This window comes from Amblyraja radiata, chromosome 5 (genome assembly GCF_010909765.2).
Source record: "Amblyraja radiata isolate CabotCenter1 chromosome 5, sAmbRad1.1.pri, whole genome shotgun sequence".
NCBI lineage: Eukaryota > Metazoa > Chordata > Chondrichthyes > Rajiformes > Rajidae > Amblyraja > Amblyraja radiata.
This window is the reverse complement of record NC_045960.1, coordinates 75,299,821-75,321,103: the sequence shown is the minus strand read 5'-3', so window position 1 is coordinate 75,321,103 and position 21,283 is coordinate 75,299,821.

The following is a 21,283-nucleotide window of genomic DNA, read 5'->3' as shown; positions in this document are numbered from 1 at the left end:
CTACAAATTAAAAAAGTACCTGAAGATGCTTTTAAACAATTAAATCAGCCCATTTTTCAAAATAATGTACTTTAACAACACTTTGCCTCTGACAGCCTATCCTCTCCGCACTATGTCCAGCCTGATGCAAGTTCAGCAGACAGATTCCCCAGCATATGTGCTGGAAAATTATGGCAAGTTCACAGCAAGGAGTTCAGATACAATTGTGCTTCTAAGAGGTTTATCGATGGGCACATAGACATGGAGGGATATGGATCACATGCAGGCAGAGGAGATTAGTTTAACTTGGCATCATGTTTGCCACAGACATTGTGGACTGAAGTCCCTGATCCTATGCTGCATTGTTCTATGTTCAATATTCTATCTCCAATCACATGGACTTAACCTCACCTGCACAGCAGATGTTTTATGCATGCAGAACTGCTGACATTTCCTCAACAAGCTCCAACCAGGTAACAGCAGCAAACCTAAATGCATCCAAAATAATAATAATCAAAGCCGATAATTTACACTTTTATTTACGATACGATAAACTTTATTCATCCCAGGAGGGAAATTGGTCTGCCGACAGTCACAAAACACAAGGTGCACAAAAACATGAAATTAAAAGTGAAAAATGAAAAGAAAAGATAAGCGACTGTTGTCTGGCTGCCGTGTGCACATCGCCTTCACCGGAACAAATGAACAAACCAACGAACACAGACTTATCCCCTGGGTAGAGGATTCTAAACTAGAGTGCGCACCCTCCCCTCCCCCACACCGGCTCCCCTTTGTTCTTCCACCGTCCCTCACAGCGGTCCACCCATACCGGGTCCCCATGGTCTTCTCCTCCACCCTCACGCTCATTGACCGGGAGGCCCACTGCGAAGCCCCACCGCCACCGAGGCACCCATTGCTGCCGAGGTCCACGTTTCCGCTGAAGCTCGTGCTGCCGCCAAGGCATCTGCTGCCACCATCAAGTCTCCCGCTGCCGCCGCTGTGGCTCCCATCTTTGAAACTCCTTCGGCCCAGACAGGCCTCACCACCAGGCTTTGCCGCACTCCCCTGGGAGGCCTGTGGGGTGAGTCGGGACTACCGGGGCGCGTTCAGGTCTTCGGTCATCGTTCTGGTCATCGACAACGCGGTTGTTCGGCGGGTGGATCGGGCCTGCGCGGCTCCCTGGGACACTCCCGCCGTGAGCGCGGCTCCCCGGGACACTATTATGTGAGTGTACATATGATTTGTCCTGATAAAATACCCCCCACTACAATACTATATCTCAAACGTGAACTAAGCTACATATAACACAATCTCTTTATGATATAAAAACAGGCTACTTTAGTCCATTGAGTCTGACTCATTGAGGAATTGCATTCATCAACTAATTTTCCCTGCAAACTATTCTTACCCCATTCCAATCAACTTCCCCCGATTTTACCACCCATCTGGAAATCCAAGACAATTTTTCAGTAGTCTATCAACCAGCCAATCCACACATTTATGAGGAGAGGTGAACACCAGCGTACCCGGGTAACACCAGCGCCAATCCAGTGGGTAGACAGCGAGGGGGGGGGGGGCGAAGATGCGACAAGGAGAAAAGCCGCATCTTCGTCCAGGTAAGTGACTGAAAAACAGCTATTCCACCCCACCATCCCCCACATAAGACATCCTAAGAAACATTTAAAACATACAATTAGACACACTGAAAATTACAAAAAGGGTGAAAGGACTAACAGCTGCTGGCGAGGCAGCCATTGTGCCACGCGGTCGTATACTCTGCTGCTATTCCTCACATATTTTTATTTCTGGTTCTAATAGTAGAATCGACAAAATTATACTGTAATTCCTTTGTGTATCTTACTCAAGAATTGTCACATATTAAGCCAAATTATTTGTTAACATGATGAGTAATGGCTGCAAATTTATTGGAAAGGCAGACAATCTTAGACGATTACGCAATAAAGAAAATTTAGATACAGGTCCTCCTCTGGTTTCGAACACCTAACTTAAGAACATGCCATTCGTACAAACAGGTGTTTGGGTGGCCAAGGTAATGGATTTTCAAAATGCGGCTGGACTACAGGCATCTTCTGTCAGATGCAAGCAGGACATTTCTGCTTGCCCTCTCTCACCGCCCCGAATCCCCATCCCACGCCTCCCCTCCCCACCCATTTAAGCAACTATTTAGATGAAAATTATCATTTTTAATATGCAGTAATTAATTCATACAATTTGTTTTGTGATTTCAAGGCAATTATAAAAGGAGAACGTTTATGAATATACATGAATATCCAATGGTTGTGAAGCTTAAATGTAATAAACATTTCCTTTGGTAGACCCTTAGAATATTTTTATTTTACTGTCTCCCTTATAGAAATGTTTTTCTAAATTTATTTGAAGGGACCACATTAATTTATTTACCCATTTCACTGGATTTAGTTATTTGAAATCTCATTCATGATCTCACATTTTCGATTTGAAAGTGAGTACGAGTTAAAAACACCAAAAGAAAATCAAACTGTTTCACAAAGAGACTATAATTAAAGCATTAGGGTCAATTAAGTTGTTTTTGAAGTTCATTTGCTTTTAAGTTTCTGTAGTTTCTTTCAACTCTCTCTAGTTGTAAATTCACAGTCACACCTGCTTCGCACTCACGGAAGCATTTATCTAGACATTTAAAACTAATTTACTACACAAATGCACAACTAATTCAAATCAAGTGTTGACTTTAAACCTACTGACATGAAAAATGATCACGGAATTTATTGCTAAAAATCCATATCTGCCACTATGATGATTCTTTCTCGGTTACTGACTGAGTTCGAGTGCATGTTCTCATTGTTTGATCAAACTGCATCTTGGTAATTAATTGAGTGCTTTCAGGAAGCCTGATTTCTTTGGGAAAGACAACAATTGTTTTCTCTGACACTCTGCTGCAATGCCAGTGTCTTTTCCCCTTCGGCAGTTCCTTGGAATCGACGACGACACTCCATAAATACACTCTAGAAAAAATGTTCCCGATGTTGGGGGAGTCCAGACCCAGGGGTCACAGTTTAAGAATAAGGGGTAGGCCATTTGGGACTGAGATGAGGAAAAACTTTTTCACCTAGAGAGTTGTGAAACTGTGGAATTCTCTGCCCTTGAAGGCAGTGTAGGTCAATTCACTGGATGTATTCAAGAGAGAGTTAGATATAGCTCTTAGGTCTAACGGAATAAAGCTATATAGGGGGAAAGCAGGAACAGGGTACTGATTCTGGATGATCAACCATAATCATATTGAATGGCGGTGCTGGTTCAAAGGGCCGAATGGCCTACTCCTGCACCTATTTTCTATGTTTCTATGCTTCTATGTAGAGTGTAGTATAATATAGTATAGTTGTACAACTTTATGGTTGTAACAGAAGGTAGTTGTGAAGTGGTGAGCTCTGTCTACCATTTAAGATGGGCCTCTGTGGGAACGTAATGCATGGTCCAGTAGTTCTCAATGTTTATCCTAACTACTACACGTCCAGTATGAGTGGTCATGACCCAGAGATTCCCAGAGTTAGAGTAGATGTTGCATTTATCAAAGGAAGTTTTTCCTAGGATTCTCTCGGGTTCAAGGGTAACTAATTTAAAAATGGCAGGCAATGACTAGTGGGGTACCGTAAGGTTTGGTGCTGGGCCACAGCTATTTACAATATACATCAATGATTTAGATGAAGGGATTAAAAGTAACATTAGCAATTTTGCAGGAGACACAAAGCTGGGTGGCACTGTGAACTGTGAGGAGGATGCTATGAGGATGCAGGGTGACTTGGACAGGGTGGGTGAGTGGGCAGATGCAGTTTAATGTGGATAAATGTGAGGTTATCGACTTTGGTGGCAAAAACAGGAAGGCAAGTTGGGAAAAGGGGAAGTACTACGAGATCTGGGTGTCCTTGTTCATCAGTCACTGAAATTAAGCATGCTGGTACATCAGGCAGTGAAGAAAGTAAATGGCATATTGGCCTTCATAACAAGAGGCGTTGAGAATAGAAGCAAAGAGGTCCTTCTGCAATTGTACAGGGTTGGTCTCCATATTTTAGGAAGGACATTCTTGCCATTGAGGGAGTTTACGAGGTTAATGGCCTACTCCTGCACCTATTGTCTATTGTCTATTGTTCCACCCTCTCCCCTGACATCAGTCTGAAGAAGGGTCTCAACCCAAAACGTCACCCATTCCTTCTATCCAGAGATGCTGCCTGTCCCACTGAGTTACTGCAGCAGTTTGTATCTAGCTTCGAATTAAACCAGCATCTGCCGTTCTTTCCCACACATAAGTATTGTCAAGGTTTAGGTTTATTGTAATTTGTACCGAGGTGCAGTGAATAACTACTTTTTGCAATACAGTGGAAGATAAAGAGTGCAGAACTTTGTTCTCAGGATTGTGGTGATTCAGCTCCATGAACAGAGTTTAATGTCCACTATTAGGTAAAGGTGAATTGGACCGTGCCCCAGCTTAAGGAAGGACCGTACAGAAGCCTGATAATGGAGGGGAAGAAGAAGAGGAAAAAGTGTATCTGCCACCCTGGTCATTCCCCTTTCCCTCTTCTACCTTCTGGGAGATGATAGAGATTGAAAGCTTGGACATTTAGACTTAAGAACAGTGCCTTCCTCACCATTATCTGATTCCTGAACCAATCACCCTTTTCACATCCTCTTCTTCCCGGAGGTGCTGCCATTTACTTTTACTTACTTGCTAGATTTACATTCACTTCTATTTAATTCAGTTGTTCTGTTATTGTACTTAAATACCTTTCTGCATTGCTCTAGATTTCACTTCAATATTACATGGCTTGTCAATATATTTATTGTTGTATCTATCACTATATATACGTTTTTTTCTGTGAACGGGGAATTTCAATGAATCCTGATGTCTATCACAATAAACTAATCTGACTTTTTGTGAGCTGTGAGGTGGCCGTTCCTTCCATAACTTCCATAGAAACATAGCAAATAGGTGCAGGAGTAGGCCATTCGGCCCTTCGAGACTGCACCGCCATTCAATATGATCATGGCTGATCATCCAAGTCAGTATCCTGTACCTGCCTTCTCTCCATACCCCCTGATCCCTTTAGCCACAAGGCCCACATCTAACTTCCTCTTAAATATAGCCAATGAACTGGCCTCAACTACCTTCTGTGGCAGTGAATTCCACAGATTCACCACTCATGTGTGTGAAAAATGTTTTTCTCATCTCGGTCCTAAAAGATTTCCCCCTTATCCTGTGACTGTGACCCCTTGTTCTGGACTTCCACAACATTGGGAACAATCTTCCTGCATCTAGCCTGTCCAACCCCTTAAGAATTTTGTAAGTTTCTATAAGATGCCCCCTCAATCTTCTAAATTCTAGCAAGTACAAGCCGAGTCTATCCAGTCTTTCTTCATATGAAAGTCCTGACATCCCAGGAATCAGTCTGGTGAACCTTCTCTGTACTCCCTCTATGGCAAGAATGGCAGATTTGGAGACCAAAACTGTATGCAATATTCCAGTTGTGATCTCACCAAGACCCTGTACAACTGCAGTAGAACCTCCCTGCTCCTATACACAAATCCTTTTGCTATGAATGCTAACATACCATTCGCTTTCTTCACTGCCTGCTGCACCTGCATGCCTACTTTCAACGACTGGTGTACCATGACACCCAGGTCTCGTTGCATCTCCCATTTTCCTAATCGGCCACCATTCAGATAATAGTCTACTTTCCTGTTTTTGCCACCAAAGTGGATAACCTCACATTTATCCACATTATAATGCATCTGCCATGCATTTGCCCACTCACCCAGCCTATCCAAGGGGGGCTCTTTTAAAACTGAGATGAGGAAGAACTTCTTCACCCAGAGGGTGGTTAATTTATGGAATTCACTGCCCCAGGGAGCAGTGGAAGCAGAAACGTTAAATATATTTAAGTCTAAAATAGATGGTTTTTTAGCTGCCAAGGGGATAAGGGGCTACGGGGAGAGGGCAGGGATATGGACCTAGGTATGGTTAGTATAGTAAGACCTGAGTGATCTCCTGGACAAGTGTCGATCGCCTGGATTGGGGTCGGAGAGGAATTTCCCGGATTTTTTTCCCGAATTGGACCTGGGTTTTTATCCGTTTTTTTGCCTCCCCCAGGAGATCACGCGGTTCTTGGGGTGGAGAGGGGTGATAGCGGTATAAAGGGGAGGGTAGTGTCTTGTGTTCTGTGTCTTGTGTCTACTGTTTGTGGGTAAGTGTGTCTGTTTAGTGTTCAGCCATGAGCGAATGGCGGTGCGGGCTCGACGGACCTGGTGGTCTACTCTCGCACCTACTTTCTATGTTTCTATGTTTATGTCACCTTGCAGCCTCCTAGCATCCTCCTCACAGCTCACACTGCCCCCCAGCTTCGTGTCATCCACCAAACTTCTACAGTATGTGCTCTTGATGCACGATCACAAGGGTCTCCGTGCTATCCCAGATGTTATAGGAAAGATACTGTCAAGCTTGAAAGGGTTCAGAAAAGAATTACGAGGATGTTGCCAGGACTAGAGGGTGTGAGCTATAGGGAGAGTTTGAGTAGGCTGGGTCTCTATTCCATAGAGCGTAGGAGGATGAGGGGAGATCTTATAAAGGTATACAAAATCATGAGAGGAATAGATCGGGTAGATGCACAGAGTCCTTTACCCAGAGTAGGGGAATCGAGGACCAGAGGACAAAGGTTCAAGGTGAAACAGAAAAGATTTAATAGGAATCCGAGGGGTAACTTTTTCACACAAAGGGTCGTGGGTGTATGGAACAAGCTGCCATCATGCAGTCAATGCCTACTGTGTTGTGTGTGCTGAAGCAAAGCAAGAATTTCATTGTCCTATACAGGGACACATGACAATAAACTTACTTGAACTTGAACTTGAGGAGGTAGTTGATGCTCCGACTATCCCATCATTAAAAATAAATAGTTGGACAGTACATGGATGGGGCAGGTTTGGAGGGTTATGGACCAAGCGCAGGCAAGTGGGGCTAGGGTATGTAATGTATATAATGTAATTAGCATATGTTATGTCTTGTGCGAGGGGACACATGCGCTGGAGGAGACTCATGGTGGCGTCCAGCAATAAAGAAGCTTGTGAGTTTACTCCTGTATCTGAGAGTTCTTTTGAGTCAGTTCCAAGTACCCAAAATACACTACAAGGTAGATGGGACATTGTTGGCCGGTGTGGGCGAGCTGAGCCAAAGGGCCTGTTTCCATACTGTATTACTCTATGAATCCATGACTTTATGTTCCTTTATTCTGAGCACTGATGGGGATGCTACATTGAGGTTTTGAGCATTTGGTTGCTCTATCTACTAAGTAATCTCTACACCTGACAGAACTCGGAATAGAAAGTCAAGCATGCAACTGATGTCTACTGCCATGAGTAGCTGATTTAATGTTCTGGGGGCCTTAATGCTAGAGGTCTTGTCCTCGGAGAGCACCTTGACATACACAGGAAGCTATAGTATTGATTTTGCGAGTTTTCAAATGCTTCTAAATGTCATGGTCGTTTTGAATAAAAATCTACTGTTTTTTACCAATAGATTTCAAACCCTTATTCAGATCCCTTCAGATCACAATGAGTTTCATAATATCTGAGAAATAACAATTCAGAACATCTCACAATGATAAAATGCCATAAAGATGTGTTCTCGACCCTTTACTATGCTCCTTTTGTGCTCATGACTGATTGACCAAATTCTGCCATAACTTCATATAAAAGTTTGCAGATGACACCACTGCAGTGGGCTTTTAAAAAATGATGGGGTACGAAAAGTATTTAGAGAGTTTAGACACATGATGTAAAGACCCCAACCTCTCCCTCAATGGCAGCAAGATGAAAGAGATAGTTACTGATTTCAAGAAAGGACTTGGTGTACACTTTGCAGTCAACACTAATGACACTGAAGGTACGAGATAGTCAAGACCTTCAAGTTACTTGGTGTAAATATGTCCAACAAGTTGTCTTGGAGCAACTGCATTGAAGCTACAGCCAAGAAAGCACATCAAAACCTCTACTTCCTCAGAAGTCTAAGGCAGCAGGGCATGTCTCCAATGACTCTTACAAACCTCTACAGATGCACTGTGGAAAGCATCCTACTGGGGTGTGTCTCCTCCCTCTCATCAGGCAAAATATACAAAAGCTTGAACGTAAGTACCATCAGTTTCAGGACCAGCTTCTTCCCCACTGTTATCAGTTGACTGAAGGTGGGGTGTGGTTCCATTCCTCCAACCTAACTCATTGTGGATTTGCACTTTTTTTTATCTGCACTTTGTAATTGTAGCACTTTAGTGCTGTAACATTATATTCGGAAGTCTGGCATTTTTCTCTTTCTGCTACCTGTTGTACTTGTATGGTTTGTATGGCTTGAATTTGCTCGTAAAGTATGATTTGGTTGGATAGCACGCAAACAAAGCTTTCCGATGTGTCTTGGAACAAGTGATAATATCAAACTAATACTGATATCAATGCAGATATCATGATATCATTGTGTTAATTCTTCTAACTTTTCCTCTGAACAAAATATACATTTTGTAAGCCGTCTTGATGAACAAAAATGTACTGTAGCTTTTTCCTTTGAGAATAGGGACGATTCAAACAAGAGGACATGACTTCAGAATTAAGGGACAGATGTTTAGGGGTAACATGAGGGGGAACTTCTTTACTCAGAGAGTGGTAGCGGTGTGGAAAAAGCTTCCAGTGGAAGTGGTGGAGGCAGGTTCGTTGGTATAATTTAAAAATAAGTTGGATAGGCATATGGATGAGAAGGGAATGGAGGGTTATGGTATGAGTGCAGGCAGGTGGGACTAAGGGAAAAAAAGTTGTTCAGCACGGACTTGTAGGGCCGAGATGGCCTGTTTCCGTGCTGTAATTGTTATATGGTTATATGGTTAATTAAACACACCTGAGCAATTACAAACGCCTGTGAAGCCATTTGTCCCAAACATTATGGTGCGCTGAAATGGGGGGGACTATGTATAAACACAGCTGTCATTTCTACATGGTGAAACCAAAATGTATAAAAATACCCTTAAATAAAATCTGACAATGTGCACTTTAACCACATGTGATATTTTTCTATTACAAATCTCAAATTGTGGAATACAGAGGCAAATAAATAAATGATGGGTCTTTGTCCCAAACATTATGGAGGGCACTGTAGACTCAAAATGTTGGAGTTAAGGGCCTGTCCCGCGGGCATGCGACCTGCATGCAGCAAGCGCGACGTAAAGGGCTGGTCCCACCAGCATGCTCCTGCATGCGGCAAGCGCGTGGTCGCTTGAGCCGTACGGCCTCGCGGGGCCGGTCCCACTTTGATCACCGGAGCCGTATGGAGTTGTGCGGAGCGGGTCCCGACATCGCGCGGGGCTCCGAAAAACTGACCGTGTTTAAAAATTCCGCGCGGCAACGGCCTGCCGGCCCATAGCCGCATCGACGCCGTGTCACTAACTCGACCTCCGCGCGGCTCCCGCTTCTGGTTTGGTCACGCTTGCCGCATGCCGTACGGCTCAAACGACCACGTTAGGTCGCGCTTGCCGCATTCTGGTGGGACTGGCCCTTTAAGTCGCGCTTGCCGCATGCAGGTCGCATGCCCGTTCGACAGGCCCTTAACTCAGTGGGAGAGGCAGCATCTCTGGAGAGAAGGAATGGGTGACGTTTCGGGTCGAGACCCTTCTTCAGACTTGATAAACAAGAGGTCTTCCAAAAGCTTGTCACCTAAAACTATCCCAACAACAAATCTTATTCACCTATGCTGAAAACGAGAGTTCCTTAAGGCCCCAGCTCCTTCCTTAAACCAGTAATAACTTTTTAATGTAGCATTCTCCTATCATTGATTATGGTGGGCTTCAATGTAAGTCCGCATGAGGTTGTCAAAAGCATCATGCAAGCTTCTTCTCCCTTTGAGTGGTCATGGCCCGGGGAAGTACATGAGTCAGCAGGAATGTTACATTTTACGTCTTTGATCAATTCTTTGAAACTTTTCCTCTAAAAACCCACTAAGCACCAAACACCCTGTGCATAGTAATATTCACGCTCACACTTACATTCGATTCCACAACAGTAAATCTCTTTATTCTTATTTGTCCCTGAAGCCTAACTCTAACAAAGCTTTAGTCATGGCTCAGTCTCAGATTTTGTTTGATGATGCTCTTGTAAAACACCTTGGGATATCAACATCTCTGTGTTAATACGTGTTATTGTTAATAGAACAATATACATGGTTGTAGATCAATGAATGTATTATATTGTAAGAATAAAATAAAGGAGTATACAGAAATACCAAAGCTTAATTGTCAAAATTAAAGGCTGATTCGAGTTTAATTGTAGCTGTAATTCAGTGACTGTACAGATTGCCAGAATCACAGCGATAGAACAACAGATTACACCTATCATAAATTTTGGGAGCGGTGTCGACAGCTCAAATGTTGGTGGTGTTAAAAGTGAACACTGTTCTTCAAAGGAGTTGTGTCTCACCATTTACTTTCATCTTCATTTCTGAATGTAGCCAGTGAAGCCAGATTGAAAATCTCTTTCCATGTACTTTGTTTTATTGTTGGTAAATATAGCAACAAAATATACCTAACAGATAAAATGGCATGTATAGACATAGAAACATAGAAATTAGGTGCAGGAGTAGGCCATTCGGCCCTTCGAGCCTGCACCGCCATTCAATATGATCATGGCTGATCATCCAACTCAGTATCCCGTACCTGCCTTCTCTCCATACCCTCTGATCCCCTTAGCCACCAGGGCCACATCTAACTCCCTCTTAAATATAGCCAATGAACTGGCCTCGACTACCCTCTGTGGCAGCGAGTTCCAGAGATTCACCACTCTCTGTGTGAAAAAAGTTCTTCTCATCTCGGTTTTAAAGGATTTCCCCCTTATCCTTAAGCTGTGACCCCTTGTCCTGGACTTCCCCAACATCGGGAGCAATCTTCCTGCATCTAGCCTGTGCAACCCCTTAAGAATTTTGTAAGTTTCTATAAGATCCCCTCTCAATCTCCTAAATTCTAGAGAGTATAAACCAAGTCTATCCAGTCTTTCTTCATAAGACAGTCCTGACATCCCAGGAATCAGTCTGGTGAACCTTCTCTGCACTCCCTCTATGGCAATAATGTCCTTCCTCAGATTTGGAGACCAAAACTGTACGCAATACTCCAGGTGTGGTCTCACCAAGACCCTGTACAACTGCAGTAGAACCTCCCTGCTCCTATACTCAAATCCTTTTGCTATGAAAGCTAACATACCATTCGCTTTCTTCACTGCCTGCTGCACCTGCATGCCCACTTTCAATGACTGGTGTACCATGACACCCAGGTCTCGCTGCATCTCCCCTTTTCCTAGTCGGCCACCATTTAGATAATAGTCTGCTTTCCTGTTTTTGCCACCAAAATGGATAACCTCACATTTATCCACATTATACTGCATCTGCCAAACATTTGCCCACTCACCCAGCCTATCCAAGTCACCTTGCAGTCTCCTAGCATCCTCCTCACAGCTAACACTGCCCCCCAGCTTAGTGTCATCCGCAAACTTGGAGATATTGCCTTCAATTCCCTCATCCAGATCATTAATATATATTGTAAATAGCTGGGGTCCCAGCACTGAGCCTTGCGGTACCCCACTAGTCACTGCCTGCCATTGTGAAAAGGACCCGTTTACTCCTACTCTTTGCTTCCTGTTTGCCAGCCAGTTCTCTATCCACATCAATACTGAACCCCCAATGCCGTGTGCTTTAAGTTTGTAAACTAATCTCTTATGTGGGACCTTGTCGAAAGCCTTCTGGAAGTCCAGATACACCACATCCACTGGTTCTCCCCTATCCACGCTACTAGTTACATCCTCGAAAAATTCTATAAGATTCGTCAGACATGATTTACCTTTTGTAAATCCATGCTGACTTTGTCCAATGATTTCACCACTTTCCAAATGTGCTGCTATCCCATCTTTAATAACTGACTCTAGCAGTTTCCCCACTACCGATGTTAGACTAACTGGTCTGTAATTCCCCGTTTTCTCTCTCCCTCCCTTCTTAAAAAGTGGGGTTACGTTTGCTGCCCGCCAATCCTCAGGAACTACTCCAGAATCTAAAGAGTTTTGAAAGATTATTACTAATGCATCCACTATTTCTGGAGCTACTTCCTTAAGTACTCTGGGATGCAGCCTATCTGGCCCAGGGGATTTATCGGCCTTTAATCCATTTAATTTACCCAACACCACTTCCCGGCTAACCTGGATTTCACTCAATTCCTCCAACTCCTTTGACCCGCGGTCCCCTGCTATTTCCAGCAGATTATTTATGTCTTCCTTAGTGAAGACGGAACCAAAGTAGTTATTCAATTGGTCCGCCATATCCTTGTTCCCCATGATCAACTCACCTGTTTCTGACTGCAAGGGACCTACATTTGTTTTAACTAATCTCTTTCTTTTCACATATCTATAAAAACTTTTGCAGTCAGTTTTTATGTTCCCTGCCAGTTTTCTTTCATAATCTATTTACCCTTTCCTAATTAAGCCCTTTGTCCTCCTCTGCTGGTCTCTGAATTTCTCCCAGTCCTCCGGTATGTTGCTTTTTCTGGCTAATTTGTACGCATCATCCTTCGCTTTGATACTATCCCTGATTTCCCTTGTTATCCACGGATGCACTACCTTCCCTGATCTATTCTTTTGCCAAACTAGGATGAACAATTTTTGTAGTTCATCCATGCAGTCTTTAAATGTCTTCCATTGCATATCCACCGTCAACCCTTTTAGAATTAATTGCCAGTCAATCTTGGCCAATTCACGTCTCATAACCTCAAAGTTACCTTTCTTTAAGTTCAGAACCATTGTTTCTGAATTAACAATGTCACTCTCCATCCTAATGAAGAACTCAACCATATTATGGTCACTCTTGCCCAAGGGGGCACGTACAACAAGACTGCTAACTAACCCTTCCTCATTACTCAATACCCAGTCTAAAATAGCCTGCTCTCTCGTTGGTTCCTCTACATGTTGATTTAGATAACTATCCCGCATACATTCCAAAAAATCATCTTCCTCAGCACCCCTGCCAATTTGATTCACCCAATCTATATGTAGATTGAAGTCACCCATTATAACGGTTTTGCCTTTGTCGCACGCATTTCTAATTTCCTGTTTGATACCATCTCCAACTTCACTACTACTGTTAGGTGGCCTGTACACAACACCCACCAGCGTTTTTTGCCCCTTAGTGTTTCGCAGCTCTACCCATACCGATTCCACATCCTGCAAACTAATGTCCTTCCTTTCCATTGCGTTAATCTCCTCTCTAATCAGCAACGCTACCCCACCTCCTTTTCCTTTCTCTCTATCCCTCCTGAATATTGAATATCCCTGGATGTTCAGCTCCCAGCCTTGGTCACCCTGGAGCCATGTCTCCGTGATCCCAACTATATCATAGTCATATATCTATATCATCATAGCTATCTGCACATTCAACTCATCCATCTTATTACGAATGCTCCTTGCATTGAGACACAAAGCCTTCAGGCTTGTTTTTACAACACTCTTACCCCTTATACAATTTTGTTGAAAAGTGGCCCTTTTTGATTTTTGCCCTGGATTTTCCGGCCTGCCACTTTTACTTTTCACCTTGCTACCTATTGCTTCTACCCTCATTTTACACCCCTCTGTCTCTACGCTCACACATTTAAGAAACCCTTTCCCTTTAACTCCATCCTCCACTAGCCCATTCGACACCCCACCCCCCTTATTCAGTTTAAAACCACCCGTGTAGCAGTGGCAAACCTGCCTGCCAGAATGCTGGTCCCACACCTGTTAAGATGCAATCCATCCCTTTTGTACAGTTCCCCCTTACCCCAAAACAGATCCCAGTGATCTAAGAATCTAAATCCCTGCCCCGTGCACCAGTTCCTCAGCCACACGTTCAGGTCCCGTATCTCCCTGTTCCTGCTCTCGCCAGCACGAGGAACTGGAAGCAAACCGGAGATAACAACCCTGGAGGTCCTGCTTTTCAGCATTTTTCCGAGCTCTCTAAAGTCACGCTGCAGAATATTCATCCCCTTCTTTCCGACATCGTTTGTGCCGACATGCACTACCACTTGTAATACAAGATGTATTAATTAAATAAAAATATTGAATACTTCATAGTTTAAAACAGAAATTTTAAATGTCAAACAACACAATAGGTCACCCAGGTGAAGCTATCTGAATCATTAGATGATGCAAAAATAGTTATTCCAAATATTATATTAAATTTATTTGCGATGCAGGTAGCTTTCTATATTCAGCTATTTAGATTTTGGTTAAATTCATGGGAATGACTTAATTTATTAGGCGTGACAAGATTTGTAATCTCCAGATTAGTTCCAGTGCCACATACTAGTGAGGGCAGGACAAGGAAGATAGAACAGATGAATGCATGACTGAGGAGCTGAAGTGCAGGGGACAGGGATTCAGAATTATGGACCATTGGTATCTCTTCTGGGGCAAAGTGACTGCCAAGAAGGATGGGTTTCACCTGAACTGGAGAGGGACCAATATCCTGGCGAGCAGGTTTGCTAGTGGTACTCAGGAGGGTTTAAACTAGAGTGGCAGGGGGACAAGATCTAATTTAGCAGTGAGGCAGTGAGAAGCTGAAAGATCATTGGATTGATAGGCAGAAACACGTGGAAAGTGAAGATAGATGGTTGGATTAAATTCCATTTATTTCAATGCTAGAAGCTTATTAGGTAAGGCATAAAAGAGGAAAGATTGATTTTGAACCTGAGAAGTAATTTTATTTACACAGTGGGTGCTGACTACATGGAACGAGCTGCCAGAGGAAGTATTTGAGGCAGGTACAATAACAACTTTTAAAAGATATTTGGGCAGCTATGTGGATAGCCAAATGCAGGTAAATTGGTCCAATTTAGTTGGGGAATCTTGGTTGGTGTGGACATTTTAGGCCAAAGAGCCTTTGTGACTGTGACTCTTTGGGCCCAATGTTATTGTATTCTATGTATTATGCATTATTATTTCAGAATGCAAGTTTTCCTGAATTGTCTTTATTATATAATTCTACTCATCAGTCTTACAGCATGGAAACAGGCCCTTCGTCCCAGCTCACCTGCTCGTCCTCGTCCTGGGGAAGTGGCTCTTGAATTGATGTCGTTCTTTTTGGCAACTGAAAAGGGTACAGAGAAGATTTACGAGGATGGTTCCAGGACTAGAGGGTGTGAGCTATAGGGAGAGGTTGAGCAGGCTGGGACTCTATTCCTTGAGCGCAGGCGGATGAGGGGTGATCTTATAGAAGTTTATAAAATCAAGAGAGGAATAGATCAAGTAGATGCACAGAGTCTCTTGCCCAGAGTAGGCAAATCGAGGCCAGATACATGGATAAGACAGATTTGGAGGGATATGAACCAAACGTGGGCAGGTGGGACTAGTGTAACTAGAGCATGTTGGCTGGTGTGGGCAAGTTGGGCCGAAAGATCTGCTTCCACACTGTATCACTCTATGACTATGACTCTATAACTGAGAGCCTTCAAAGAATCATTATAGCTTTATAGCAAATTAAGTGATGATGTCAGCAGGACCACTCTTGCTTCTAACTGTGGCCTCAAGTCCTGGATCAGACATCTGCGTGTACATTGTAAACTGAGATTTCAGTCCAGTGTGAGATGAAATATTGCACTGCCATAGTGTTACCTTGCACTAATGCTCTACTTGCTCTCAGCTGTGAATGTAAAACAGCTTACAGTTTGAACCAAGGAAATCCTTAATGTCTTGGTCAAAATTCAATCAAGACTTCCAGATAATCTGGCCATTTATTTCATGGTATATAATTTAGTTGTCATGCTTCCTACATTAAAACGATGCTGCAGAAAATTGAATGCATTTTTTGGTGATTATTGCCCAATGAAAACATATTGGGAATTTGCATTGCTCAAATTAGAGATTCATGAAGCAATCTTCAAGACCTCAACCAATGGGTGGTTATAAATCAGTCAGGACTGATTGTTAAGTAAACTTTAATATCAAGTATTGGATTCGGTAGAGAGAGAGAGGAAAACTAAAGATAATATAACCAGCCTAAAAAATAATAATTTAAGTGTAAAAGTGATGTCCCACAATTAGAAATCTGCATACTGCAGGGAAAAGTTAAGAATTATATCACAGTTGAATTTGAAAACATGAATTTTAACATAATCATAACTGAAGGTGATTTTTATTTAAAATATCAAAAAGAAGATTGAAATAGGGGAAATCCTCATGGTGCAGAAGGCATTTTTTTTCACCTTTGTTAGAAGTAAAACATTTGGGAAATACTTACTGCAAGTTAATTATGTTTACTATCAGAACAAAGGAAAGGCCAAGGAATACAACTTTGAGTGAAAACCTGTAAATAAAATTGCAAAGAAATAAATAGTACTGAGCTAAATTGCACTTAGTATATAGCTAAATAGTATATGAAATGAAGAATAAGTAACAGCCTGTGAAAAGTTATACCAAGTCTATCAAGAGTCAAGAGCGTTTTATTGTCATATGTCCCGGATGGGACAATGAAATTCTTACTTGTTGCAGCACAACAGAATATGTGAATATGTAAACATAGTACATAACGGGGGAAGAGAAGAAAAATAAAAAGTTCAATAAATAACATATATAGTGCAATAATAATGTCGTCTTTTGCAGTTCAGAGCTCAGAGCTTATTCGTTGTTGTATTAATAGCCTGATGGCTGCAGCGAATAAAGAAATGAATAGACATGCAATGAAGACTGAAATATCATGACTGAATGATGGGATTTATTCAATTTGAAGCAAGTAGTTTATATAACAGATGATAAAAGAAAATCAAGTCATTTGCATGTTATAAGTGAAATATCAATATTTGAATAGTATAAAAACAAAAGGAACAGGAGCAGGAGTGAGCCATTTGACCAACAGTCTGTTTCTCTCTTTAATAAGATCTTGACTGATCCAATCTTGCCCACAATATAATTTTCCTGCTCTCACCCCAAAGTTCCCTGATTCTCTTGTAGATCACATCCCTGTGAACCTTCTCTTTGAATATATTCAGTGACTCTGATTCCACAACTTTCCTGGGTAAGAGAATTCCAGAGTCCTGATCCTCTGAGAATAAATGTGTCCTCATCTCTATAAATGGATGTCTTTTGATATAATGCCCATCATTCTATACACCCTATTAGGGGCACCCTCTCAGCATCCATCCTGTCATTCCTCTTAGAAGCTCATATATTGCCACAAGATCACTTACTCTTCTAAACTCCAATATGTACAAACAAAATCAGCTCAAACTCTCTTCATACATTATTTATCACCCCAAGTATAAAACTCGTGAACCATTTACAGTCATAAGTCATGGACTAGTCATTTTCTAGATTCCTTTCAATGCATTGTTCAAGAAGGAACTGCAGATGCTGGAAAATCGAAGGTAGACAAAAGTGCTGGAGAAACTCAGCGAGTGAGTTTCTCCCCCCTGTCTGCTTTCCGCAAAGACCGCTCCCTCCGTAACTCCCTGGTCAATTCTTCCCTTCCCACCCGCACCACCCCCTCCCGGGCACTTTTCCTTGCAACCACAGGAGATGCTTTACCTCCCACCTCGACTCCATTCAAGGACCCAAGCAGTCGTTCCAGGTGCGACTGAGGTTCTCCTGCACCTCCTCATCTATTGCATCCGCTGCTCTAGATGTCAGCTGATCTACATCGGTGAGACCAAGCGTAGGCTTAGCAATTGCTTCGCCCAACACCTTCGCTCAGTTTGCAATAACCAACCTGATCTCCCTGTGGCTCAGCACTTCAACTCCCCCTCCCATTCCGAATCCGACCTTTCTGTCCTGGGCCTCCTCCATGGGCAGAGTGAGCACCACCGGAAATTGGAGGAGCAACACCTCATATTCCGCTTGGGCAGTCTGCACCCCAGCGGCTTGAACATTGACTTCTACAATTTCCGGTAGCCCTTGCTGTCTCCTCCCCTTCTCAGCTCTCCCTCAGCCCTCTGGCTCCTCCTCTTCCTTTCTTCTTCCCGCCCCCCCCACCCTACATCAGTCTGAAGAAGGGTTTCGGCCCATAACATTGCCTATTTCCTTCGCTCCATAGATGCTGCCTCACGCGCTGAATTTCTCCAGCACTTTTGTCTTCCTTTCAATGCACACATCCCTCAGTAAATATTGAGATCCAAATAGTGTGCTGTACTCTTGGTGAGATCTCATCACTGACCTGTAATGAAAAATTCCTTACTTTTAAACCTCACCCACCTTGTCATAAAGGTCAATGATTCATTACTTTCCTAATTACTTTATTTCCCTACATGTCAGGCCTTTACAATTCAGGTATAAGTACCCCAGGCTGCTTAGTACCGAAAATGGACACACAGTGCTGGAGTAACTCAACGGGTCAGGCAGCATGTTTGGAGATCATGGAAAGGTGTCGTTTTGGGTCAGGATCCTTCATCTGACTGAAGAAGGGTCCAGACCTTAAACAACACCTTTTCATGATCTCTAAAGATGCTGCAGACCCGTTAAGTTACTCCAGCACTTTATGTCCTTTTGTGTAAACCACCATTTGCAGTTCCTTGTTTCCTCTTCATAGTACGGCAGTTTGCAGTCTCACTTAATTTTAAATAATGTTGTTCATTCGTCTTTCCAAAGTAAACAACGTCACATTTTCCCAGATTATACCCCATCTGCCAACTTCTTGCCCACCTATTTAACCTATTTAAATCCCTTTGCTGGCTCTTTGTGTCTCCTCAAATACACCAGAGTAGTAATATATTACGTTTAAATCAAATGAAAGGGAAAGTTATGGGCCTATGCCACTTAAGCGATTTTTCAGGCTACTGCCGGCGACTGTCATGTTGCTAGCAGTCGTCTGAAAAGCTGGCAACTGGAACGGCGACTGTCAGAGTGGAACACACACACATATACACACACACACACACACACAAACAACTCGCTTCCTTCACCAGCCCGTTATGAAGGCGGGGACAGGGCAAGTGGGGGAGTGCTGTCTGAGTGAAATTCACACAGTGCAAAGCCAATGTGATACAGGAAGGTTGGCACTGTAATTAAGACGGCTAGAGCACAGTGTACGGTTAGTCCTTTAAAAGAGGGGGGGAGAGGGGGGAGAAGGAGGGAGAAGGAGTGGAGACAACTTTTTAAAAATCTCTATACACGGCTGTGAAGCTCGGCGGACATTTAACATTACCGGCCGGTTATCCTTGGTTCTGAAAACTAGTGCTTACGTTTATTTTTCCCAATGAGCCAATGAAATTCACCGGTCAGCACCGGCTACAACCTACGAGAACCTACGAGAATCTTCGACCTCCTGACAACCCACTAGGACCTCCTGGCGACACACCTACAGCACGAGAATTCTCGCTACTCTCCATGGCGGCTTCATTCTAGTCGCCGCTAACTTTTCAACGTTGAAAAATTTGCGGCAACTATAATGAGGCCGCGACTAGTTGCTGGGAACTCGCCATGACCATGAAGCCGACTCCCCGGCAATCGCCCGCAAATATGCGGCGACCATATGGCGACTGCATAGTCTCCTGCAGTCGCCTAAAAAGTTGCCTAAGTGGGACAGGCCCATAAGTATAAAAACAGTAAGCCATATAGGAGGAATGTCTCTAGACATTATTTCTAGATAGCATGAAGGAGAGGAGCAGTGGATAATGAATAAACATTCCAACCTTGTTTTTAAAGGAGAATTATAGGATTAGAATTTGGACTGAAGGACTGAAGAGTTAAAATTGGCTTTTGGTTTTCTTCACAAAAGAGTTAGCTTGCTGCTTGATATCAAAGAATATTAAAAAGCTACAAAGAGTAAAGAGTTCTAAGGGGTTAAGACTAGATTGCAGAAATGAGAAAAGCAAAATAAATTTATGAAAGACCAAATTACCTGTTTTTGTACAGTAAAATTCTTTGTTTCGCGTGGAGCCATTCAAATTGCGCAACTGGATACTGGACTTTCTAACCAACAGACCCCAGTCTGTTAGGTTAGACAAGCACACCTCTTCAACCCTCACCCTGAACACCGGCGTTCCACAGGGCTGTGTGCTGAGCCCCCTCCTCTACTCCCTCTTCACCTATGACTGCACACCTGTACATGGTACTAACACCATCATCAAGTATGCAGATGATACAACGGTGATTGGCCTCATCAGCAACAACGATGAGTCGGCCTACAGGGAGGAGGTCCAGCACTTAGCAGCATGGTGCGCTGACAACAACCTGGCCCTTAACTCCAAGAAGACCAAGGAGCTCATTGTAGACTTCAGGAAGTTCAGGGGCGGCACGCACACCCCCATCCACATTAACGGGACGGAGGTGGAACGTGTTTCTAGCTTCAGGTTCCTGGGAGTCAACATCTCCGATGACCTCTCTTGGACCCACAATACCTCAGCTCTGATCAAGAATGCTCACCAGCGTCTCTTCTTCCTGAGGAGACTGAAGAAGGTCCATCTGTCTCCTCAAATCCTGGTGAACTTCTACCGCTGCACCATCGAGAGCATCCTTACCAACTGCATCACAGTATGGTATGGCAACTGCTCTGTCTCCGACCGGAAGGCATTGCAGAGGGTGGTGAAAATTGCCGAACGCATCACCGGTTCCTCGCTCCCCTCCATTGAGTCTGTCCAAAGCAAGCGTTGTCTGCGGAGGGCGCTCAGCATCGCCAAGGACTGCTCTCACCCCAACCATGGACTGTTTACCCTCCTACCATCCGGGAGGCGCTACAGGTCTCTCCGTTGCCGAACCAGCAGGTCCAGGAACAGCTTCTTCCCGGCGGCTGTCACTCTACTCAACAACGTACCTCGGTGACTGCCAATCACCCCCCCACCCCCCGGACACTTATTATCACTTATTATTATTTATTCAAATCATTTGCTATGTCGCTCTTCCAGGGAGATGCTAAATGCATTTCGTTGTCTCTGTACTGTACACTGACAATGACAATTAAAATTGAATCTGAATCTGAATCTGAATCTGAGCCATTCAAATTGCAATGTTGGATCTTGACCGTTTAGAGAGATATGGGCCAGCAGCGGGCAAATGAGATTTGCCCAGAATGACAACTTGGTCGGCAAGGACAAGGTGGGCCAAAGGGCCTGTTTTCATGCTGTATAACTCTATGTCCCTGCAGTAGAATGTGAGGTACAATATAAATGACATAAAATTCAGGAGCGGTAATCTTGTAGCAGAAGTGTGAAGCAAATCGATTGTGGCTTCAGTTTGTTTAAAAAAATGGAGACTGCAGGAAGGAGTGGTATCACAATTGGATCAGATTTTTAAAGCT